This window comes from Schistocerca cancellata, chromosome 10 (genome assembly GCF_023864275.1).
Source record: "Schistocerca cancellata isolate TAMUIC-IGC-003103 chromosome 10, iqSchCanc2.1, whole genome shotgun sequence".
Classification (NCBI taxonomy): domain Eukaryota; kingdom Metazoa; phylum Arthropoda; class Insecta; order Orthoptera; family Acrididae; genus Schistocerca; species Schistocerca cancellata.
The window spans coordinates 157,101,080-157,123,711 of record NC_064635.1 but is presented as its reverse complement, the minus strand read 5'-3'; the positions used below and the strand labels follow the sequence as shown (position 1 = coordinate 157,123,711).

The 22,632-nt window shown below is 52.7% G+C and overlaps 22 non-coding genes across 22 annotated transcripts; all 22 read right to left on the bottom strand.

Moving 5' to 3' along the window:
• Positions 1–6,079: 6,079 nt before the first annotated feature.
• Trnaa-agc (transfer RNA alanine (anticodon AGC)) lies at positions 6,080–6,152 on the bottom strand. Its single transcript has one exon. It is a non-coding gene; the product is annotated as a tRNA-Ala (tRNA).
• A 423-nt stretch (positions 6,153–6,575) lies between these two features.
• On the bottom strand, positions 6,576–6,648 carry Trnaa-ugc (transfer RNA alanine (anticodon UGC)). The gene has a single exon. It is a non-coding gene; the product is annotated as a tRNA-Ala (tRNA).
• A 1,002-nt stretch (positions 6,649–7,650) lies between these two features.
• On the bottom strand, positions 7,651–7,723 carry Trnaa-agc (transfer RNA alanine (anticodon AGC)). The gene has a single exon. It is a non-coding gene; the product is annotated as a tRNA-Ala (tRNA).
• Positions 7,724–8,146: 423 nt separating this feature from the next.
• On the bottom strand, positions 8,147–8,219 carry Trnaa-ugc (transfer RNA alanine (anticodon UGC)). Its single transcript has one exon. It is a non-coding gene; the product is annotated as a tRNA-Ala (tRNA).
• Positions 8,220–9,221: 1,002 nt separating this feature from the next.
• Positions 9,222–9,294, bottom strand: Trnaa-agc (transfer RNA alanine (anticodon AGC)). The gene has a single exon. It is a non-coding gene; the product is annotated as a tRNA-Ala (tRNA).
• Positions 9,295–9,717: 423 nt separating this feature from the next.
• On the bottom strand, positions 9,718–9,790 carry Trnaa-ugc (transfer RNA alanine (anticodon UGC)). Its single transcript has one exon. It is a non-coding gene; the product is annotated as a tRNA-Ala (tRNA).
• A 1,002-nt stretch (positions 9,791–10,792) lies between these two features.
• Trnaa-agc (transfer RNA alanine (anticodon AGC)) lies at positions 10,793–10,865 on the bottom strand. The gene has a single exon. It is a non-coding gene; the product is annotated as a tRNA-Ala (tRNA).
• Positions 10,866–11,288: 423 nt separating this feature from the next.
• Trnaa-ugc (transfer RNA alanine (anticodon UGC)) lies at positions 11,289–11,361 on the bottom strand. The gene has a single exon. It is a non-coding gene; the product is annotated as a tRNA-Ala (tRNA).
• A 1,002-nt stretch (positions 11,362–12,363) lies between these two features.
• Positions 12,364–12,436, bottom strand: Trnaa-agc (transfer RNA alanine (anticodon AGC)). The gene has a single exon. It is a non-coding gene; the product is annotated as a tRNA-Ala (tRNA).
• Positions 12,437–12,859: 423 nt separating this feature from the next.
• Trnaa-ugc (transfer RNA alanine (anticodon UGC)) lies at positions 12,860–12,932 on the bottom strand. The gene has a single exon. It is a non-coding gene; the product is annotated as a tRNA-Ala (tRNA).
• Positions 12,933–13,934: 1,002 nt separating this feature from the next.
• On the bottom strand, positions 13,935–14,007 carry Trnaa-agc (transfer RNA alanine (anticodon AGC)). The gene has a single exon. It is a non-coding gene; the product is annotated as a tRNA-Ala (tRNA).
• Positions 14,008–14,430: 423 nt separating this feature from the next.
• Trnaa-ugc (transfer RNA alanine (anticodon UGC)) lies at positions 14,431–14,503 on the bottom strand. The gene has a single exon. It is a non-coding gene; the product is annotated as a tRNA-Ala (tRNA).
• A 1,002-nt stretch (positions 14,504–15,505) lies between these two features.
• On the bottom strand, positions 15,506–15,578 carry Trnaa-agc (transfer RNA alanine (anticodon AGC)). The gene has a single exon. It is a non-coding gene; the product is annotated as a tRNA-Ala (tRNA).
• A 423-nt stretch (positions 15,579–16,001) lies between these two features.
• Positions 16,002–16,074, bottom strand: Trnaa-ugc (transfer RNA alanine (anticodon UGC)). The gene has a single exon. It is a non-coding gene; the product is annotated as a tRNA-Ala (tRNA).
• Positions 16,075–17,076: 1,002 nt separating this feature from the next.
• Trnaa-agc (transfer RNA alanine (anticodon AGC)) lies at positions 17,077–17,149 on the bottom strand. The gene has a single exon. It is a non-coding gene; the product is annotated as a tRNA-Ala (tRNA).
• A 423-nt stretch (positions 17,150–17,572) lies between these two features.
• Positions 17,573–17,645, bottom strand: Trnaa-ugc (transfer RNA alanine (anticodon UGC)). Its single transcript has one exon. It is a non-coding gene; the product is annotated as a tRNA-Ala (tRNA).
• Positions 17,646–18,647: 1,002 nt separating this feature from the next.
• Trnaa-agc (transfer RNA alanine (anticodon AGC)) lies at positions 18,648–18,720 on the bottom strand. The gene has a single exon. It is a non-coding gene; the product is annotated as a tRNA-Ala (tRNA).
• Positions 18,721–19,143: 423 nt separating this feature from the next.
• Trnaa-ugc (transfer RNA alanine (anticodon UGC)) lies at positions 19,144–19,216 on the bottom strand. Its single transcript has one exon. It is a non-coding gene; the product is annotated as a tRNA-Ala (tRNA).
• Positions 19,217–20,218: 1,002 nt separating this feature from the next.
• On the bottom strand, positions 20,219–20,291 carry Trnaa-agc (transfer RNA alanine (anticodon AGC)). The gene has a single exon. It is a non-coding gene; the product is annotated as a tRNA-Ala (tRNA).
• A 423-nt stretch (positions 20,292–20,714) lies between these two features.
• Trnaa-ugc (transfer RNA alanine (anticodon UGC)) lies at positions 20,715–20,787 on the bottom strand. The gene has a single exon. It is a non-coding gene; the product is annotated as a tRNA-Ala (tRNA).
• Positions 20,788–21,789: 1,002 nt separating this feature from the next.
• Trnaa-agc (transfer RNA alanine (anticodon AGC)) lies at positions 21,790–21,862 on the bottom strand. Its single transcript has one exon. It is a non-coding gene; the product is annotated as a tRNA-Ala (tRNA).
• A 423-nt stretch (positions 21,863–22,285) lies between these two features.
• On the bottom strand, positions 22,286–22,358 carry Trnaa-ugc (transfer RNA alanine (anticodon UGC)). The gene has a single exon. It is a non-coding gene; the product is annotated as a tRNA-Ala (tRNA).
• Positions 22,359–22,632: the final 274 nt, after the last annotated feature.

Genomic DNA, 22,632 nt, shown 5'->3' with positions numbered 1-22,632 from the left:
TGCAAAAGACTGGGCCACAACAAGTTTCCGCGTCTCCATTGCACTGCGCAAACTACGAAACGCTCCCCAAACATTGCACTCACCCATGCAGACGACTTTTCCGACTTTACACGACGCTCACGCTTTTTTTTTTTTTTTTTCTTTATTGTTATTTTAAATCCTGTACAAAAACAGGCAGGCTGTCAGCAGCTTGGTACGCCGCTCTTCAGCCGTAGAGGACATAAGGAAAAAACAGAAAGAAGACACAAATGCGACATAACGGCGGTTAATAAAAAGGAGACACATAAAGACAAACACGGAGCCGTTCACACTCGACGATAATTCACTACAAACTGTTGTCACGACGCACGAACACTGAAGATGGCGATGGCACAGGTGAACGATGGAGTACGACGACAACACTGAACACTAAACACGACGGCACACACGATACACTGATGGCGACGACCTCCGGCGCGCGAATGTTCACTCAGCGTGTACGAGTCCGGGGACCTGCCAAGGGTGGAGGTGGAGGAGGAGGAAGGGGAGAGGGTAGAGCAGAGATGCCATGGGCAAAGGAGAGAGGGGGAGGGAGGAAGGGGGAGGGGAAGCCCGGAGGAGAGGGTAGGAGGGAGGGGGGAAAGGAAAGAGAAGGGAAGGGAAAGGGGGGAGGGAGGGTGCCTAAAGGAAAGGACACAGGATGTGGGGGGGAGGATCAAAGTTGATAGGAGGGGTAGATGCAGGGGAGGAGGACATCATCAGGGAGGGGGAGCTGGCGGAAGCCACCTTGGGAGAGGGTAAGGAGGGTGGAGAGATGGAGACCAGGTGGGATGTGGGAATTCAGGCGCGGCAGCGGGCGGGGGTGGGAGAGGATCGGGGACACGAGCGGGTGAGGAGGATCAAGTTTACGGGAGGTGTACAGGATCCGTATCCTTTCAAGGAAAAGGAGAAGGTGGGGGAAGGGGATGAGATCATACAGGATCCGCGTGGGGGAGGGGAGACGGATGCGATAGGCAAGGCGGAGAGCATGGCGTTCAAGGATTTGGAGGGATTTATAAAAGGTAGGGGGCGCGGAGATCCAGGCGGGATGGGCGTAACAAAGTATAGGGCGGATGAGGGATTTATAGGTGTGGAGGATTGTGGAGGCGTCCAAACCCCACGTACGGCCAGAAAGGAGCTTGAGGAGACGGAGGCGGGAACGTGCCTTGGCTTGGATTGTCCGGAGATGGGGAGTCCAGGAGAGGCGACGGTCGAGGGTGACGCCAAGGTACTGAAGGGTGGGAGTGAGGGCGATAGGACGGCCATAGACGGTGAGATAGAAATCAAGGAGGCGGAAGGAAGGGGTGGTTTTGCCTACAATGATCGCCTGGGTTTTGGAGGGATTGACCTTAAGCAACCACTGGTTGCACCAAGCAGTGAAGCGGTCAAGATGGGATTGGAGAAGGCGTTGGGAGCGTTGCAGGGTGGGGGCAAGGGCAAGGAAGGCAGTGTCATCGGCAAACTGGAGAAGGTGGCCGGGGGGTGGCGGCGGCGGCATGTCCGCCGTGTACAAGAGGTACAGAAGGGAGGAGAGGACGGAACCTTGGGGCACACCGGCGGAGGGGAAAAAGGTGTAGGAATCCGTGTTATGGATGGTGACATAGGAAGGACGGCGGGAGAGAAAGGAGCCGATCAGACGGACGTAGTTAATGGGAAGGGCAAAGGTTTGGAGCTTGAAGAGGAGACCGGAATGCCAGACGCGGTCATAAGCGCGTTCGAGGTCAAGGGAGAGGAAGATTGCGGAGCGACGGGAATTAAGCTGTTCGGAAAGGAGATGAGTGAGGTGAAGGAGAAGATCGTCAGAAGAGAAGGACGGCCGAAAGCCACACTGGGTGACGGGAAGGAGGCGGTGCTGGTGGAGATGCTGGTGGATGCGGCGGGTGAGGATAGATTCCAGGACCTTGCTGAAGACCGAGGTAAGGCTGATAGGACGGTAAGAGGAGACGGCGGACGGCGGTTTGCCAGGTTTAAGGAACATGAGGATACGGGAGGTTTTCCACAGGTCGGGGTAGTATCCGGTGGACAGGACTACATTGTAGAGCCTGGCCAGGGTGGAGAGGAAAGAGACAGGAGCTTCACGAAGGTGACGGTAGGTGGCACGATCGTGACCAGGAGCGGTGTTGCGTTTTGTGCGGAGTGTATCAATGAGATCATGTGTAGTGATAGGGGCATTGAGTTCCGTGTGTGGAATGTTGTCCAAGTACTGGAAACCAGGAGCGAGGGGAGGGACAGAGGTGTCAGTTCGATCGCGGATATCCGGGAAGAGGGAGTAATCGAACTGGGGATCATCGGGGATGGAGAAAACATCGGAGAGGTAGGAGGCAAAGTGATTGGCCTTACTAAGGGCGTCAGGGAAGGGGTGATCATCGTGGAGAAGAGGATAGTAGGGGGAGGGTTTGGTTCCGGTAAGGCGACGGAAGGCCGACCAGAACTTGGACGAGTTGATTGGTAGGGTATCAGTTAAACGGGTGCATGTCTGTCGCCAGTCCCGGCGTTTCTTAGCCGCGAGCAAATTTCGAACGTGTCGCTGGAGTTGCCGGTGGCGTCGTAGTGTGTCCGGGTCACGCATGCGGAGGAAGGCACGGTACAGACGACGGGATTCACGGAGGAGGAGAACGGCCTGTGGGGGTAAGGTAGGACGGTGGGGGTGGATGGCGACAGTAGGAACGTGGGCCTCCACGGCCTCAGACAAGGTCTGCTGGAGAAAGGAGGCGGCATGGGTGACATCGTCAGGGTGGTGGTAGGTGAGAGGGTGGCTATCGACCTGGGTGGAAAGGGTATCCCGGTAGGCATTCCAGTCGGCTCGGGAATAGTCGTGGACATACTTAGGGGGAGGATCAGTACGAGGGTTGGGGCGAGGGCGACGACCGTCTGAAACGGTGAGGAGGACAGGGAGATGGTCGCTACCAATAGGGTCCAGGACATCCACCGTTATGCGGCCAAGGAGGTTGGGGGAGGAGAGGATAACATCAGGAGTGGAGTTGGATTCGGGACGGGTGTGCTGGGGGATGGGAATGAGGTCGCCTTGAAGGGAGGAGAGGAACCGATGCCACCGCCGTAACTGGGCGGCGGAATGACTATGGATGTTGAGGTCGGCGGCGATCACGTAGGAGGAGAAGGTACGGTCAATGTGGGAGAGGAAGTCGAAGGGAAGAGGGGCGTTAGGGCGGACGTAGATGGTGGCGCAGGTAACGGTAAGGCCAGGGAAGAAGAGACTAAGAATCAGGTGTTCGGTGGGGTCGGGAAGGAGAGGTTGGAGCCGAACGGGGATCTGGCGGTGGTGGCCAATGGCAACTCCGCCACGCGCAATCGGGAGGGGATTATCGGAGCGGTGGAGGAGGTAGGGCGAAGTGTGGACTGTGTGGTGGGGTTGCAGGAAGGTTTCATTGAGGAGGAAGGCATCCACGCGGTGGGTGGCAAGGGTGTGCAGGAAGAGGTTTTTGTTGGCGGGAAAGGAGCGTATGTTGTTAAAAAGGATACGTTGCTGTCGCGCCATGACAGGGATTTAAACGAGGGTGTCAAGACGGGAGAAGGTGAAATGGGCCTGGTTGTTGGAGTAGGTGGCGTACATCTTGAGTTGGAATATGGAACGGGCGGCAAGGGAGATCTGCTGGAGGGTGTGGGGGCGCTGAAATGGATGAACATTCTGGAGGACGATGGTAAGGAACCTGATGATGTCCTCAGCAGTGGGGGGGGGACGAAGGGAATTGCCAGGAGGGGTGGGGGCGTCCAGGGGACGGACAGGGACGGTGAGTTCAGGAGTGGTTGGAGGGGGTCGGGCTTTACACTTTTGGGAGTAGGTGGGATGGGGGAGATTGCAGGTATTGCAGGAAGGAGGGGATTGGAGATTGGGGCACTGCCTGAGGAAGTGCGCTTGCCGACAATGCGGGCAGGTGGGGGCCTCGCGGCACTCTGCTGTAGGGTGCGCGTTATAGCGCAGACACCTCTGGCAGCGCAGGGATTGAGGAGGGGAACGGGAGGGGTCGACCTTGTACCGCTGGTTAAAAAGGAGGGCACCCTCCTTCAGGAGACGGTCAATGGAGGGGGCGTGCTCAGAAAACACCCGCATAAGGCGGATGGGGCCGGTAGCGTTATGTATGCGGCGAACCGCACGCACCTCCAAGTGGGGATGCGCCTGGAGCTCCGCCAACACCTCCTCCTCCGTGATCACCGGACTAAGCCGAGTGATCACGGCGGTGAGAGTTGGCGGGCGACGCGGAGGTTGGGGTTGGCGGGAGGGAGGTGGTGAAGGAGCAGGGGTGAAAGAGGCATGAGGTCCAAAGCGGGTGACAGGGATGCGGGAAAGGAGGTATGTGTGGAGGGTTGGGCTGGGGGAGGAGATGAGGACCGAATCACGGCGAGGAGTGAGGAGGGAGATGGGGGCACCAGGACAATGCTGGCGAAGGAAGAGGGTGAGGTTCCGGGCTTCAAGGAGAGAGGGATCAGGACGGGAGAGGAGGTAGCGGTAGGAGGAGGGGGTAGAGGAGGAGGAGGAGGGGGCAGGGACAGGCGGGGAGACATCCATGGCATCATGGGTGGGGGAAGGAGGACGAGGTGGAGCCTTTTTCGAAGCAGAGGAAGCAGGGGTGCCACTGGGGCGCTTGACGGCAGTGGAGGAGGTGTGGGGGACGGGAACAACGGGAATGTGGCGGGGAGGGGCAGGTCCCGGGGCCGGAGTCGGCGCCAGAGATGGTGACGGTGAAGGTGAAGGTGAAGGCGACAGCGACGATGACGATGACGATGACGGTGGCAGTGGCGGCGGTGATGGCGAAGGTGACGGGGAGAGCTGGGCGTGGACAGTGGCCCGACGGGCCACCACCCGAGCCGGAGCTGCAGTGACAGGCTGGGGGAGTGGGGGGAAAGGATCAGAACGAGAGGAAGAAGCGGGAGAGGGGGCGACAAAGATAGAGGGTGAAGGGAGAGTGAGGAGAGGTGGGATGGAAGGAGGGGGGTGGGACTGGGCACACCAAGTTATAGTGGTGGAGGCGGCGGAAGGGGAAGTATAAACAATGGCGGTGGTGGTAGCGGTGGCAGCGGTTGTGGGGGCGGACATGACGGTAGACAGAAACAATAACTAACGGAACGAAGAGGAGAGGACAGAAACTGGGGACAGACAAAGACGGATGAAGACGGCTGCGACGGCGGCGGCGGCGGGCACCGGCTGGCGGCGGCGGCGGCGGCGGGCACCGGCTGGCGGCGGCGACGGCGGCGGCGGCGGCGGCGGCGACGAACAGACGGACGGACGGACGGATGGACGGACGAACAGCAGATGGCGGCGAACAGGCAGGCAGACGGACGGACGGACGGACGGACAGCAGGCAGCAGCGGCGGCGGCGGCGGTGGACAGCGAGCAGGCAGGCGGACAGACGGACGAACAGCGTTAGCAGGAAGCGACGGACGGGCAGACAGACAGACAGACGAACGAACGAACACAAACTTCGAAAACGGAGATTCCAACCGGGGAGTAGCCCAGGCCGTGGAATCGGACGCCTTCGAATGAGGGGCTCCAACCCTCTGATGTGGACGCTCACGCTAGTGACAGCCTTATTTAGAGCTTGACGTCGCACCCAAGCGAGTGAGCACATTTCGCCTACGGCTTAGGCCGCCCAACTAGTGTGGCTGCTCGGTCTCTGCAGGCAGCGAGGGGCTGCAAACTTCCCGTGTTCGCGCCTATGTCACCTCCGCTTGCTTGTCAGAGACAGAGTGTCGCAAAACATACAACTCACTCCATGAATTGATTGCTACGGCATCTGTCATCAGCAGTCACAACTAGCAACACCAGTAGCAGCCGGCTGCACGTGAAGAATGGGAATGTGCAGTGGGATTTTTGTGAACTCGGCGCAAGGCAGATCTTTCCGACATAGGTTTGAGAATGTTAAGGGAAGACTTGTACTGGTTCTAAATTAAGTATAGGGCTGGGAGGAGGGTGCTTCCTGCGCGTAACAGCACGCTTGCCAATTGTGGCTGCTAATCGTTCGCTCGTATCTGCCTAGACACATTCGCTGGCTGTGAATTATTTCACTTGCATGGCAGTGTGCGCATGTTGGTGTGTTAAAAATTCTGGAGACGCTGGGTATCGATCCCAGTACCTCTCGCATGCTAAGCGAGCGCTCTACCATCTGAGCTACGCCCCCTGATGACGGATAGTGCTACATACAACCATATCAATATCACAGACCCTTGCACTCCCATTATTCCGCAGACAAACACTACTCTCAATGTGTCCGTGAGGGTGTCTTTCAGGTTTCCTGCATTCTGTATCGAATCGTAGTTGGCCAAAATTAAAGTGGCACGCACAACGTCGAAAATAGCGTTCGGCCACCGCTCTGAGTAAGACGAACGTCTTGTCCACACTCTAGACTGCATTGAGGTTAGGCCGTTATACCTAAGACAGATTTGCACTCGATGACACCTCGACAACAGCCGGTCCTCACATTCACGTCTTGCTCTCCTTACGTCAGTATACATCATATGAGTCTGTGACGCTGGCTTTGCAACATCTTGCGTGTCTTTAGGCTCGCCGCGACCAACACTTACCATGCACTGTCCACAAAACATGGAGGCGCCGGGGCTTGAACCCGGGACCTTTCACATGCAAAGCGAACGCTCTACCAACGGAGCTACGCCCCCAAGCGCAACAAAGCTGCGCTGTTTTCCATCCTTTGCTACTCTGATGTGCGCGGACAAGATGGTTGGTTGGTTTATAGGGGCGAAGGGACCAGTGTACAAAGGCGCGATCACGTTCATATGCACAAGAGTTCCAAGTAGTTTCGATGCTCTGGTATTACGACTACAAATTCCGTCTGTATTTAACGTCTTAAATTGAAAGGACAGTCACAAATTGCTCCGTTTTCACTCCTTGTCGACAATCACACAGCGCCTGAGGTAACAAGCACATCTGAAGCCCCATTGTGCACTCGACTGTTGATGCCAACTCACTGCCTCGCACTTTACTACTGTGTACCACTCTTGTCGTCCAACTGCAAAAGACTGGGCCACAACAAGTTTCCGCGTCTCCATTGCACTGCGCAAACTACGAAACGCTCCCCAAACATTGCACTCACCCATGCAGACGACTTTTCCGACTTTACACGACGCTCACGCTAGTGACAGCCTTATTTAGAGCTTGACGTCGCACCCAAGCGAGTGAGCACATTTCGCCTACGGCTTAGGCCGCCCAACTAGTGTGGCTGCTCGGTCTCTGCAGGCAGCGAGGGGCTGCAAACTTCCCGTGTTCGCGCCTATGTCACCTCCGCTTGCTTGTCAGAGACAGAGTGTCGCAAAACATACAACTCACTCCATGAATTGATTGCTACGGCATCTGTCATCAGCAGTCACAACTAGCAACACCAGTAGCAGCCGGCTGCACGTGAAGAATGGGAATGTGCAGTGGGATTTTTGTGAACTCGGCGCAAGGCAGATCTTTCCGACATAGGTTTGAGAATGATAAGGGAAGACTTGTACTGGTTCTAAATTAAGTATAGGGCTGGGAGGAGGGTGCTTCCTGCGCGTAACAGCACGCTTGCCAATTGTGGCTGCTAATCGTTCGCTCGTATCTGCCTAGACACATTCGCTGGCTGTGAATTATTTCACTTGCATGGCAGTGTGCGCATGTTGGTGTGTTAAAAATTCTGGAGACGCTGGGTATCGATCCCAGTACCTCTCGCATGCTAAGCGAGCGCTCTACCATCTGAGCTACGCCCCCTGATGACGGATAGTGCTACATACAACCATATCAATATCACAGACCCTTGCACTCCCATTATTCCGCAGACAAACACTACTCTCAATGTGTCCGTGAGGGTGTCTTTCAGGTTTCCTGCATTCTGTATCGAATCGTAGTTGGCCAAAATTAAAGTGGCACGCACAACGTCGAAAATAGCGTTCGGCCACCGCTCTGAGTAAGACGAACGTCTTGTCCACACTCTAGACTGCATTGAGGTTAGGCCGTTATACCTAAGACAGATTTGCACTCGATGACACCTCGACAACAGCCGGTCCTCACATTCACGTCTTGCTCTCCTTACGTCAGTATACATCATATGAGTCTGTGACGCTGGCTTTGCAACATCTTGCGTGTCTTTAGGCTCGCCGCGACCAACACTTACCATGCACTGTCCACAAAACATGGAGGCGCCGGGGCTTGAACCCGGGACCTTTCACATGCAAAGCGAACGCTCTACCAACGGAGCTACGCCCCCAAGCGCAACAAAGCTGCGCTGTTTTCCATCCTTTGCTACTCTGATGTGCGCGGACATGATGGTTGGTTGGTTTATAGGGGCGAAGGGACCAGTGTACAAAGGCGCGATCACGTTCATATGCACAAGAGTTCCAAGTAGTTTCGATGCTCTGGTATTACGACTACAAATTCCGTCTGTATTTAACGTCTTAAATTGAAAGGACAGTCACAAATTGCTCCGTTTTCACTCCTTGTCGACAATCACACAGCGCCTGAGGTAACAAGCACATCTGAAGCCCCATTGTGCACTCGACTGTTGATGCCAACTCACTGCCTCGCACTTTACTACTGTGTACCACTCTTGTCGTCCAACTGCAAAAGACTGGGCCACAACAAGTTTCCGCGTCTCCATTGCACTGCGCAAACTACGAAACGCTCCCCAAACATTGCACTCACCCATGCAGACGACTTTTCCGACTTTACACGACGCTCACGCTAGTGACAGCCTTATTTAGAGCTTGACGTCGCACCCAAGCGAGTGAGCACATTTCGCCTACGGCTTAGGCCGCCCAACTAGTGTGGCTGCTCGGTCTCTGCAGGCAGCGAGGGGCTGCAAACTTCCCGTGTTCGCGCCTATGTCACCTCCGCTTGCTTGTCAGAGACAGAGTGTCGCAAAACATACAACTCACTCCATGAATTGATTGCTACGGCATCTGTCATCAGCAGTCACAACTAGCAACACCAGTAGCAGCCGGCTGCACGTGAAGAATGGGAATGTGCAGTGGGATTTTTGTGAACTCGGCGCAAGGCAGATCTTTCCGACATAGGTTTGAGAATGTTAAGGGAAGACTTGTACTGGTTCTAAATTAAGTATAGGGCTGGGAGGAGGGTGCTTCCTGCGCGTAACAGCACGCTTGCCAATTGTGGCTGCTAATCGTTCGCTCGCATCTGCCTAGACACATTCGCTGGCTGTGAATTATTTCACTTGCATGGCAGTGTGCGCATGTTGGTGTGTTAAAAATTCTGGAGACGCTGGGTATCGATCCCAGTACCTCTCGCATGCTAAGCGAGCGCTCTACCATCTGAGCTACGCCCCCTGATGACGGATAGTGCTACATACAACCATATCAATATCACAGACCCTTGCACTCCCATTATTCCGCAGACAAACACTACTCTCAATGTGTCCGTGAGGGTGTCTTTCAGGTTTCCTGCATTCTGTATCGAATCGTAGTTGGCCAAAATTAAAGTGGCACGCACAACGTCGAAAATAGCGTTCGGCCACCGCTCTGAGTAAGACGAACGTCTTGTCCACACTCTAGACTGCATTGAGGTTAGGCCGTTATACCTAAGACAGATTTGCACTCGATGACACCTCGACAACAGCCGGTCCTCACATTCACGTCTTGCTCTCCTTACGTCAGTATACATCATATGAGTCTGTGACGCTGGCTTTGCAACATCTTGCGTGTCTTTAGGCTCGCCGCGACCAACACTTACCATGCACTGTCCACAAAACATGGAGGCGCCGGGGCTTGAACCCGGGACCTTTCACATGCAAAGCGAACGCTCTACCAACTGAGCTACGCCCCCAAGCGCAACAAAGCTGCGCTGTTTTCCATCCTTTGCTACTCTGATGTGCGCGGACATGATGGTTGGTTGGTTTATAGGGGCGAAGGGACCAGTGTACAAAGGCGCGATCACGTTCATATGCACAAGAGTTCCAAGTAGTTTCGATGCTCTGGTATTACGACTACAAATTCCGTCTGTATTTAACGTCTTAAATTGAAAGGACAGTCACAAATTGCTCCGTTTTCACTCCTTGTCGACAATCACACAGCGCCTGAGGTAACAAGCACATCTGAAGCCCCATTGTGCACTCGACTGTTGATGCCAACTCACTGCCTCGCACTTTACTACTGTGTACCACTCTTGTCGTCCAACTGCAAAAGACTGGGCCACAACAAGTTTCCGCGTCTCCATTGCACTGCGCAAACTACGAAACGCTCCCCAAACATTGCACTCACCCATGCAGACGACTTTTCCGACTTTACACGACGCTCACGCTAGTGACAGCCTTATTTAGAGCTTGACGTCGCACCCAAGCGAGTGAGCACATTTCGCCTACGGCTTAGGCCGCCCAACTAGTGTGGCTGCTCGGTCTCTGCAGGCAGCGAGGGGCTGCAAACTTCCCGTGTTCGCGCCTATGTCACCTCCGCTTGCTTGTCAGAGACAGAGTGTCGCAAAACATACAACTCACTCCATGAATTGATTGCTACGGCATCTGTCATCAGCAGTCACAACTAGCAACACCAGTAGCAGCCGGCTGCACGTGAAGAATGGGAATGTGCAGTGGGATTTTTGTGAACTCGGCGCAAGGCAGATCTTTCCGACATAGGTTTGAGAATGTTAAGGGAAGACTTGTACTGGTTCTAAATTAAGTATAGGGCTGGGAGGAGGGTGCTTCCTGCGCGTAACAGCACGCTTGCCAATTGTGGCTGCTAATCGTTCGCTCGCATCTGCCTAGACACATTCGCTGGCTGTGAATTATTTCACTTGCATGGCAGTGTGCGCATGTTGGTGTGTTAAAAATTCTGGAGACGCTGGGTATCGATCCCAGTACCTCTCGCATGCTAAGCGAGCGCTCTACCATCTGAGCTACGCCCCCTGATGACGGATAGTGCTACATACAACCATATCAATATCACAGACCCTTGCACTCCCATTATTCCGCAGACAAACACTACTCTCAATGTGTCCGTGAGGGTGTCTTTCAGGTTTCCTGCATTCTGTATCGAATCGTAGTTGGCCAAAATTAAAGTGGCACGCACAACGTCGAAAATAGCGTTCGGCCACCGCTCTGAGTAAGACGAACGTCTTGTCCACACTCTAGACTGCATTGAGGTTAGGCCGTTATACCTAAGACAGATTTGCACTCGATGACACCTCGACAACAGCCGGTCCTCACATTCACGTCTTGCTCTCCTTACGTCAGTATACATCATATGAGTCTGTGACGCTGGCTTTGCAACATCTTGCGTGTCTTTAGGCTCGCCGCGACCAACACTTACCATGCACTGTCCACAAAACATGGAGGCGCTGGGGCTTGAACCCGGGACCTTTCACATGCAAAGCGAACGCTCTACCAACTGAGCTACGCCCCCAAGCGCAACAAAGCTGCGCTGTTTTCCATCCTTTGCTACTCTGATGTGCGCGGACATGATGGTTGGTTGGTTTATAGGGGCGAAGGGACCAGTGTACAAAGGCGCGATCACGTTCATATGCACAAGAGTTCCAAGTAGTTTCGATGCTCTGGTATTACGACTACAAATTCCGTCTGTATTTAACGTCTTAAATTGAAAGGACAGTCACAAATTGCTCCGTTTTCACTCCTTGTCGACAATCACACAGCGCCTGAGGTAACAAGCACATCTGAAGCCCCATTGTGCACTCGACTGTTGATGCCAACTCACTGCCTCGCACTTTACTACTGTGTACCACTCTTGTCGTCCAACTGCAAAAGACTGGGCCACAACAAGTTTCCGCGTCTCCATTGCACTGCGCAAACTACGAAACGCTCCCCAAACATTGCACTCACCCATGCAGACGACTTTTCCGACTTTACACGACGCTCACGCTAGTGACAGCCTTATTTAGAGCTTGACGTCGCACCCAAGCGAGTGAGCACATTTCGCCTACGGCTTAGGCCGCCCAACTAGTGTGGCTGCTCGGTCTCTGCAGGCAGCGAGGGGCTGCAAACTTCCCGTGTTCGCGCCTATGTCACCTCCGCTTGCTTGTCAGAGACAGAGTGTCGCAAAACATACAACTCACTCCATGAATTGATTGCTACGGCATCTGTCATCAGCAGTCACAACTAGCAACACCAGTAGCAGCCGGCTGCACGTGAAGAATGGGAATGTGCAGTGGGATTTTTGTGAACTCGGCGCAAGGCAGATCTTTCCGACATAGGTTTGAGAATGTTAAGGGAAGACTTGTACTGGTTCTAAATTAAGTATAGGGCTGGGAGGAGGGTGCTTCCTGCGCGTAACTGCACGCTTGCCAGTTGTGGCTGCTAATCGTTCGCTCGCATCTGCCTAGACACATTCGCTGGCTGTGAATTATTTCACTTGCATGGCAGTGTGCGCATGTTGGTGTGTTAAAAATTCTGGAGACGCTGGGTATCGATCCCAGTACCTCTCGCATGCTAAGCGAGCGCTCTACCATCTGAGCTACGCCCCCTGATGACGGATAGTGCTACATACAACCATATCAATATCACAGACCCTTGCACTCCCATTATTCCGCAGACAAACACTACTCTCAATGTGTCCGTGAGGGTGTCTTTCAGGTTTCCTGCATTCTGTATCGAATCGTAGTTGGCCAAAATTAAAGTGGCACGCACAACGTCGAAAATAGCGTTCGGCCACCGCTCTGAGTAAGACGAACGTCTTGTCCACACTCTAGACTGCATTGAGGTTAGGCCGTTATACCTAAGACAGATTTGCACTCGATGACACCTCGACAACAGCCGGTCCTCACATTCACGTCTTGCTCTCCTTACGTCAGTATACATCATATGAGTCTGTGACGCTGGCTTTGCAACATCTTGCGTGTCTTTAGGCTCGCCGCGACCAACACTTACCATGCACTGTCCACAAAACATGGAGGCGCCGGGGCTTGAACCCGGGACCTTTCACATGCAAAGCGAACGCTCTACCAACTGAGCTACGCCCCCAAGCGCAACAAAGCTGCGCTGTTTTCCATCCTTTGCTACTCTGATGTGCGCGGACATGATGGTTGGTTGGTTTATAGGGGCGAAGGGACCAGTGTACAAAGGCGCGATCACGTTCATATGCACAAGAGTTCCAAGTAGTTTCGATGCTCTGGTATTACGACTACAAATTCCGTCTGTATTTAACGTCTTAAATTGAAAGGACAGTCACAAATTGCTCCGTTTTCACTCCTTGTCGACAATCACACAGCGCCTGAGGTAACAAGCACATCTGAAGCCCCATTGTGCACTCGACTGTTGATGCCAACTCACTGCCTCGCACTTTACTACTGTGTACCACTCTTGTCGTCCAACTGCAAAAGACTGGGCCACAACAAGTTTCCGCGTCTCCATTGCACTGCGCAAACTACGAAACGCTCCCCAAACATTGCACTCACCCATGCAGACGACTTTTCCGACTTTACACGACGCTCACGCTAGTGACAGCCTTATTTAGAGCTTGACGTCGCACCCAAGCGAGTGAGCACATTTCGCCTACGGCTTAGGCCGCCCAACTAGTGTGGCTGCTCGGTCTCTGCAGGCAGCGAGGGGCTGCAAACTTCCCGTGTTCGCGCCTATGTCACCTCCGCTTGCTTGTCAGAGACAGAGTGTCGCAAAACATACAACTCACTCCATGAATTGATTGCTACGGCATCTGTCATCAGCAGTCACAACTAGCAACACCAGTAGCAGCCGGCTGCACGTGAAGAATGGGAATGTGCAGTGGGATTTTTGTGAACTCGGCGCAAGGCAGATCTTTCCGACATAGGTTTGAGAATGTTAAGGGAAGACTTGTACTGGTTCTAAATTAAGTATAGGGCTGGGAGGAGGGTGCTTCCTGCGCGTAACTGCACGCTTGCCAGTTGTGGCTGCTAATCGTTCGCTCGCATCTGCCTAGACACATTCGCTGGCTGTGAATTATTTCACTTGCATGGCAGTGTGCGCATGTTGGTGTGTTAAAAATTCTGGAGACGCTGGGTATCGATCCCAGTACCTCTCGCATGCTAAGCGAGCGCTCTACCATCTGAGCTACGCCCCCTGATGACGGATAGTGCTACATACAACCATATCAATATCACAGACCCTTGCACTCCCATTATTCCGCAGACAAACACTACTCTCAATGTGTCCGTGAGGGTGTCTTTCAGGTTTCCTGCATTCTGTATCGAATCGTAGTTGGCCAAAATTAAAGTGGCACGCACAACGTCGAAAATAGCGTTCGGCCACCGCTCTGAGTAAGACGAACGTCTTGTCCACACTCTAGACTGCATTGAGGTTAGGCCGTTATACCTAAGACAGATTTGCACTCGATGACACCTCGACAACAGCCGGTCCTCACATTCACGTCTTGCTCTCCTTACGTCAGTATACATCATATGAGTCTGTGACGCTGGCTTTGCAACATCTTGCGTGTCTTTAGGCTCGCCGCGACCAACACTTACCATGCACTGTCCACAAAACATGGAGGCGCCGGGGCTTGAACCCGGGACCTTTCACATGCAAAGCGAACGCTCTACCAACTGAGCTACGCCCCCAAGCGCAACAAAGCTGCGCTGTTTTCCATCCTTTGCTACTCTGATGTGCGCGGACATGATGGTTGGTTGGTTTATAGGGGCGAAGGGACCAGTGTACAAAGGCGCGATCACGTTCATATGCACAAGAGTTCCAAGTAGTTTCGATGCTCTGGTATTACGACTACAAATTCCGTCTGTATTTAACGTCTTAAATTGAAAGGACAGTCACAAATTGCTCCGTTTTCACTCCTTGTCGACAATCACACAGCGCCTGAGGTAACAAGCACATCTGAAGCCCCATTGTGCACTCGACTGTTGATGCCAACTCACTGCCTCGCACTTTACTACTGTGTACCACTCTTGTCGTCCAACTGCAAAAGACTGGGCCACAACAAGTTTCCGCGTCTCCATTGCACTGCGCAAACTACGAAACGCTCCCCAAACATTGCACTCACCCATGCAGACGACTTTTCCGACTTTACACGACGCTCACGCTAGTGACAGCCTTATTTAGAGCTTGACGTCGCACCCAAGCGAGTGAGCACATTTCGCCTACGGCTTAGGCCGCCCAACTAGTGTGGCTGCTCGGTCTCTGCAGGCAGCGAGGGGCTGCAAACTTCCCGTGTTCGCGCCTATGTCACCTCCGCTTGCTTGTCAGAGACAGAGTGTCGCAAAACATACAACTCACTCCATGAATTGATTGCTACGGCATCTATCATCAGCAGTCACAACTAGCAACACCAGTAGCAGCCGGCTGCACGTGAAGAATGGGAATGTGCAGTGGGATTTTTGTGAACTCGGCGCAAGGCAGATCTTTCCGACATAGGTTTGAGAATGTTAAGGGAAGACTTGTACTGGTTCTAAATTAAGTATAGGGCTGGGAGGAGGGTGCTTCCTGCGCGTAACAGCACGCTTGCCAATTGTGGCTGCTAATCGTTCGCTCGTATCTGCCTAGACACATTCGCTGGCTGTGAATTATTTCACTTGCATGGCAGTGTGCGCATGTTGGTGTGTTAAAAATTCTGGAGACGCTGGGTATCGATCCCAGTACCTCTCGCATGCTAAGCGAGCGCTCTACCATCTGAGCTACGCCCCCTGATGACGGATAGTGCTACATACAACCATATCAATATCACAGACCCTTGCACTCCCATTATTCCGCAGACAAACACTACTCTCAATGTGTCCGTGAGGGTGTCTTTCAGGTTTCCTGCATTCTGTATCGAATCGTAGTTGGCCAAAATTAAAGTGGCACGCACAACGTCGAAAATAGCGTTCGGCCACCGCTCTGAGTAAGACGAACGTCTTGTCCACACTCTAGACTGCATTGAGGTTAGGCCGTTATACCTAAGACAGATTTGCACTCGATGACACCTCGACAACAGCCGGTCCTCACATTCACGTCTTGCTCTCCTTACGTCAGTATACATCATATGAGTCTGTGACGCTGGCTTTGCAACATCTTGCGTGTCTTTAGGCTCGCCGCGACCAACACTTACCATGCACTGTCCACAAAACATGGAGGCGCCGGGGCTTGAACCCGGGACCTTTCACATGCAAAGCGAACGCTCTACCAACTGAGCTACGCCCCCAAGCGCAACAAAGCTGCGCTGTTTTCCATCCTTTGCTACTCTGATGTGCGCGGACATGATGGTTGGTTGGTTTATAGGGGCGAAGGGACCAGTGTACAAAGGCGCGATCACGTTCATATGCACAAGAGTTCCAAGTAGTTTCGATGCTCTGGTATTACGACTACAAATTCCGTCTGTATTTAACGTCTTAAATTGAAAGGACAGTCACAAATTGCTCCGTTTTCACTCCTTGTCGACAATCACACAGCGCCTGAGGTAACAAGCACATCTGAAGCCCCATTGTGCACTCGACTGTTGATGCCAACTCACTGCCTCGCACTTTACTACTGTGTACCACTCTTGTCGTCCAACTGCAAAAGACTGGGCCACAACAAGTTTCCGCGTCTCCATTGCACTGCGCAAACTACGAAACGCTCCCCAAACATTGCACTCACCCATGCAGACGACTTTTCCGACTTTACACGACGCTCACGCTAGTGACAGCCTTATTTAGAGCTTGACGTCGCACCCAAGCGAGTGAGCACATTTCGCCTACGGCTTAGGCCGCCCAACTAGTGTGGCTGCTCGGTCTCTGCAGGCAGCGAGGGGCTGCAAACTTCCCGTGTTCGCGCCTATGTCACCTCCGCTTGCTTGTCAGAGACAGAGTGTCGCAAAACATACAACTCACTCCATGAATTGATTGCTACGGCATCTGTCATCAGCAGTCACAACTAGCAACACCAGTAGCAGCCGGCTGCACGTGAAGAATGGGAATGTGCAGTGGGATTTTTGTGAACTCGGCGCAAGGCAGATCTTTCCGACATAGGTTTGAGAATGTTAAGGGAAGACTTGTACTGGTTCTAAATTAAGTATAGGGCTGGGAGGAGGGTGCTTCCTGCGCGTAACAGCACGCTTGCCAATTGTGGCTGCTAATCGTTCGCTCGCATCTGCCTAGACACATTCGCTGGCTGTGAATTATTTCACTTGCATGGCAGTGTGCGCATGTTGGTGTGTTAAAAATTCTGGAGACGCTGGGTATCGATCCCAGTACCTCTCGCATGCTAAGCGAGCGCTCTACCATCTGAGCTACGCCCCCTGATGACGGATAGTGCTACATACAACCATATCAATATCACAGACCCTTGCACTCCCATTATTCCGCAGACAAACACTATTCTCAATGTGTCCGTGAGGGTGTCTTTCAGGTTTCCTGCATTCTGTATCGAATCGTAGTTGGCCAAAATTAAAGTGGCACGCACAACGTCGAAAATAGCGTTCGGCCACCGCTCTGAGTAAGACGAACGTCTTGTCCACACTCTAGACTGCATTGAGGTTAGGCCGTTATACCTAAGACAGATTTGCACTCGATGACACCTCGACAACAGCCGGTCCTCACATTCACGTCTTGCTCTCCTTACGTCAGTATACATCATATGAGTCTGTGACGCTGGCTTTGCAACATCTTGCGTGTCTTTAGGCTCGCCGCGACCAACACTTACCATGCACTGTCCACAAAACATGGAGGCGCCGGGGCTTGAACCCGGGACCTTTCACATGCAAAGCGAACGCTCTACCAACTGAGCTACGCCCCCAAGCGCAACAAAGCTGCGCTGTTTTCCATCCTTTGCTACTCTGATGTGCGCGGACATGATGGTTGGTTGGTTTATAGGGGCGAAGGGACCAGTGTACAAAGGCGCGATCACGTTCATATGCACAAGAGTTCCAAGTAGTTTCGATGCTCTGGTATTACGACTACAAATTCCGTCTGTATTTAACGTCTTAAATTGAAAGGACAGTCACAAATTGCTCCGTTTTCACTCCTTGTCGACAATCACACAGCGCCTGAGGTAACAAGCACATCTGAAGCCCCATTGTGCACTCGACTGTTGATGCCAACTCACTGCCTCGCACTTTACTACTGTGTACCACTCTTGTCGTCCAACTGCAAAAGACTGGGCCACAACAAGTTTCCGCGTCTCCATTGCACTGCGCAAACTACGAAACGCTCCCCAAACATTGCACTCACCCATGCAGACGACTTTTCCGACTTTACACGACGCTCACGCTAGTGACAGCCTTATTTAGAGCTTGACGTCGCACCCAAGCGAGTGAGCACATTTCGCCTACGGCTTAGGCCGCCCAACTAGTGTGGCTGCTCGGTCTCTGCAGGCAGCGAGGGGCTGCAAACTTCCCGTGTTCGCGCCTATGTCACCTCCGCTTGCTTGTCAGAGACAGAGTGTCGCAAAACATACAACTCACTCCATGAATTGATTGCTACGGCATCTGTCATCAGCAGTCACAACTAGCAACACCAGTAGCAGCCGGCTGCACGTGAAGAATGGGAATGTGCAGTGGGATTTTTGTGAACTCGGCGCAAGGCAGATCTTTCCGACATAGGTTTGAGAATGTTAAGGGAAGACTTGTACTGGTTCTAAATTAAGTATAGGGCTGGGAGGAGGGTGCTTCCTGCGCGTAACAGCACGCTTGCCAATTGTGGCTGCTAATCGTTCGCTCGCATCTGCCTAGACACATTCGCTGGCTGTGAATTATTTCACTTGCATGGCAGTGTGCGCATGTTGGTGTGTTAAAAATTCTGGAGACGCTGGGTATCGATCCCAGTACCTCTCGCATGCTAAGCGAGCGCTCTACCATCTGAGCTACGCCCCCTGATGACGGATAGTGCTACATACAACCATATCAATATCACAGACCCTTGCACTCCCATTATTCCGCAGACAAACACTACTCTCAATGTGTCCGTGAGGGTGTCTTTCAGGTTTCCTGCATTCTGTATCGAATCGTAGTTGGCCAAAATTAAAGTGGCACGCACAACGTCGAAAATAGCGTTCGGCCACCGCTCTGAGTAAGACGAACGTCTTGTCCACACTCTAGACTGCATTGAGGTTAGGCCGTTATACCTAAGACAGATTTGCACTCGATGACACCTCGACAACAGCCGGTCCTCACATTCACGTCTTGCTCTCCTTACGTCAGTATACATCATATGAGTCTGTGACGCTGGCTTTGCAACATCTTGCGTGTCTTTAGGCTCGCCGCGACCAACACTTACCATGCACTGTCCACAAAACATGGAGGCGCCGGGGCTTGAACCCGGGACCTTTCACATGCAAAGCGAACGCTCTACCAACTGAGCTACGCCCCCAAGCGCAACAAAGCTGCGCTGTTTTCCATCCTTTGCTACTCTGATGTGCGCGGACATGATGGTTGGTTGGTTTATAGGGGCGAAGGGACCAGTGTACAAAGGCGCGATCACGTTCATATGCACAAGAGTTCCAAGTAGTTTCGATGCTCTGGTATTACGACTACAAATTCCGTCTGTATTTAACGTCTTAAATTGAAAGGACAGTCACAAATTGCTCCGTTTTCACTCCTTGTCGACAATCACACAGCGCCTGAGGTAACAAGCACATCTGAAGCCCCATTGTGCACTCGACTGTTGATGCCAACTCACTGCCTCGCACTTTACTACTGTGTACCACTCTTGTCGTCCAACTGCAAAAGACTGGGCCACAACAAGTTTCCGCGTCTCCATTGCACTGCGCAAACTACGAAACGCTCCCCAAACATTGCACTCACCCATGCAGACGACTTTTCCGACTTTACACGACGCTCACGCTAGTGACAGCCTTATTTAGAGCTTGACGTCGCACCCAAGCGAGTGAGCACATTTCGCCTACGGCTTAGGCCGCCCAACTAGTGTGGCTGCTCGGTCTCTGCAGGCAGCGAGGGGCTGCAAACTTCCCGTGTTCGCGCCTATGTCACCTCCGCTTGCTTGTCAGAGACAGAGTGTCGCAAAACATACAACTCACTCCATGAATTGATTGCTACGGCATCTGTCATCAGCAGTCACAACTAGCAACACCAGTAGCAGCCGGCTGCACGTGAAGAATGGGAATGTGCAGTGGGATTTTTGTGAACTCGGCGCAAGGCAGATCTTTCCGACATAGGTTTGAGAATGTTAAGGGAAGACTTGTACTGGTTCTAAATTAAGTATAGGGCTGGGAGGAGGGTGCTTCCTGCGCGTAACAGCACGCTTGCCAATTGTGGCTGCTAATCGTTCGCTCGCATCTGCCTAGACACATTCGCTGGCTGTGAATTATTTCACTTGCATGGCAGTGTGCGCATGTTGGTGTGTTAAAAATTCTGGAGACGCTGGGTATCGATCCCAGTACCTCTCGCATGCTAAGCGAGCGCTCTACCATCTGAGCTACGCCCCCTGATGACGGATAGTGCTACATACAACCATATCAATATCACAGACCCTTGCACTCCCATTATTCCGCAGACAAACACTACTCTCAATGTGTCCGTGAGGGTGTCTTTCAGGTTTCCTGCATTCTGTATCGAATCGTAGTTGGCCAAAATTAAAGTGGCACGCACAACGTCGAAAATAGCGTTCGGCCACCGCTCTGAGTAAGACGAACGTCTTGTCCACACTCTAGACTGCATTGAGGTTAGGCCGTTATACCTAAGACAGATTTGCACTCGATGACACCTCGACAACAGCCGGTCCTCACATTCACGTCTTGCTCTCCTTACGTCAGTATACATCATATGAGTCTGTGACGCTGGCTTTGCAACATCTTGCGTGTCTTTAGGCTCGCCGCGACCAACACTTACCATGCACTGTCCACAAAACATGGAGGCGCCGGGGCTTGAACCCGGGACCTTTCACATGCAAAGCGAACGCTCTACCAACTGAGCTACGCCCCCAAGCGCAACAAAGCTGCGCTGTTTTCCATCCTTTGCTACTCTGATGTGCGCGGACATGATGGTTGGTTGGTTTATAGGGGCGAAGGGACCAGTGTACAAAGGCGCGATCACGTTCATATGCACAAGAGTTCCAAGTAGTTTCGATGCTCTGGTATTACGACTACAAATTCCGTCTGTATTTAACGTCTTAAATTGAAAGGACAGTCACAAATTGCTCCGTTTTCACTCCTTGTCGACAATCACACAGCGCCTGAGGTAACAAGCACATCTGAAGCCCCATTGTGCACTCGACTGTTGATGCCAACTCACTGCCTCGCACTTTACTACTGTGTACCACTCTTGTCGTCCAACTGCAAAAGACTGGGCCACAACAAGTTTCCGCGTCTCCATTGCACTGCGCAAACTACGAAACGCTCCCCAAACATTGCACTCACCCATGCAGACGACTTTTCCGACTTTACACGACGCTCACGCTAGTGACAGCCTTATTTAGAGCTTGACGTCGCACCCAAGCGAGTGAGCACATTTCGCCTACGGCTTAGGCCGCCCAACTAGTGTGGCTGCTCGGTCTCTGCAGGCAGCGAGGGGCTGCAAACTTCCCGTGTTCGCGCCTATGTCACCTCCGCTTGCTTGTCAGAGACAGAGTGTCGCAAAACATACAACTCACTCCATGAATTGATTGCTACGGCATCTGTCATCAGCAGTCACAACTAGCAACACCAGTAGCAGCCGGCTGCACGTGAAGAATGGGAATGTGCAGTGGGATTTTTGTGAACTCGGCGCAAGGCAGATCTTTCCGACATAGGTTTGAGAATGTTAAGGGAAGACTTGTACTGGTTCTAAATTAAGTATAGGGCTGGGAGGAGGGTGCTTCCTGCGCGTAACAGCACGCTTGCCAATTGTGGCTGCTAAACGTTCGTTCGCATCTGCCTAGACACATTCGCTGGCTGTGAATTATTTCACTTGCATGGCAGTGTGCGCATGTTGGTGTGTTAAAAATTCTGGAGACGCTGGGTATCGATCCCAGTACCTCTCGCATGCTAAGCGAGCGCTCTACCATCTGAGCTACGCCCCCTGATGACGGATAGTGCTACATACAACCATATCAATATCACAGACCCTTGCACTCCCATTATTCCGCAGACAAACACTACTCTCAATGTGTCCGTGAGGGTGTCTTTCAGGTTTCCTGCATTCTGTATCGAATCGTAGTTGGCCAAAATTAAAGTGGCACGCACAACGTCGAAAATAGCGTTCGGCCACCGCTCTGAGTAAGACGAACGTCTTGTCCACACTCTAGACTGCATTGAGGTTAGGCCGTTATACCTAAGACAGATTTGCACTCGATGACACCTCGACAACAGCCGGTCCTCACATTCACGTCTTGCTCTCCTTACGTCAGTATACATCATATGAGTCTGTGACGCTGGCTTTGCAACATCTTGCGTGTCTTTAGGCTCGCCGCGACCAACACTTACCATGCACTGTCCACAAAACATGGAGGCGCCGGGGCTTGAACCCGGGACCTTTCACATGCAAAGCGAACGCTCTACCAACTGAGCTACGCCCCCAAGCGCAACAAAGCTGCGCTGTTTTCCATCCTTTGCTACTCTGATGTGCGCGGACATGATGGTTGGTTGGTTTATAGGGGCGAAGGGACCAGTGTACAAAGGCGCGATCACGTTCATATGCACAAGAGTTCCAAGTAGTTTCGATGCTCTGGTATTACTACAAATTCCGTCTGTATTTAACGTCTTAAATTGAAAGGACAGTCACAAATTGCTCCGTTTTCACTCCTTGTCGACAATCACACAGCGCCTGAGGTAACAAGCACATCTGAAGCCC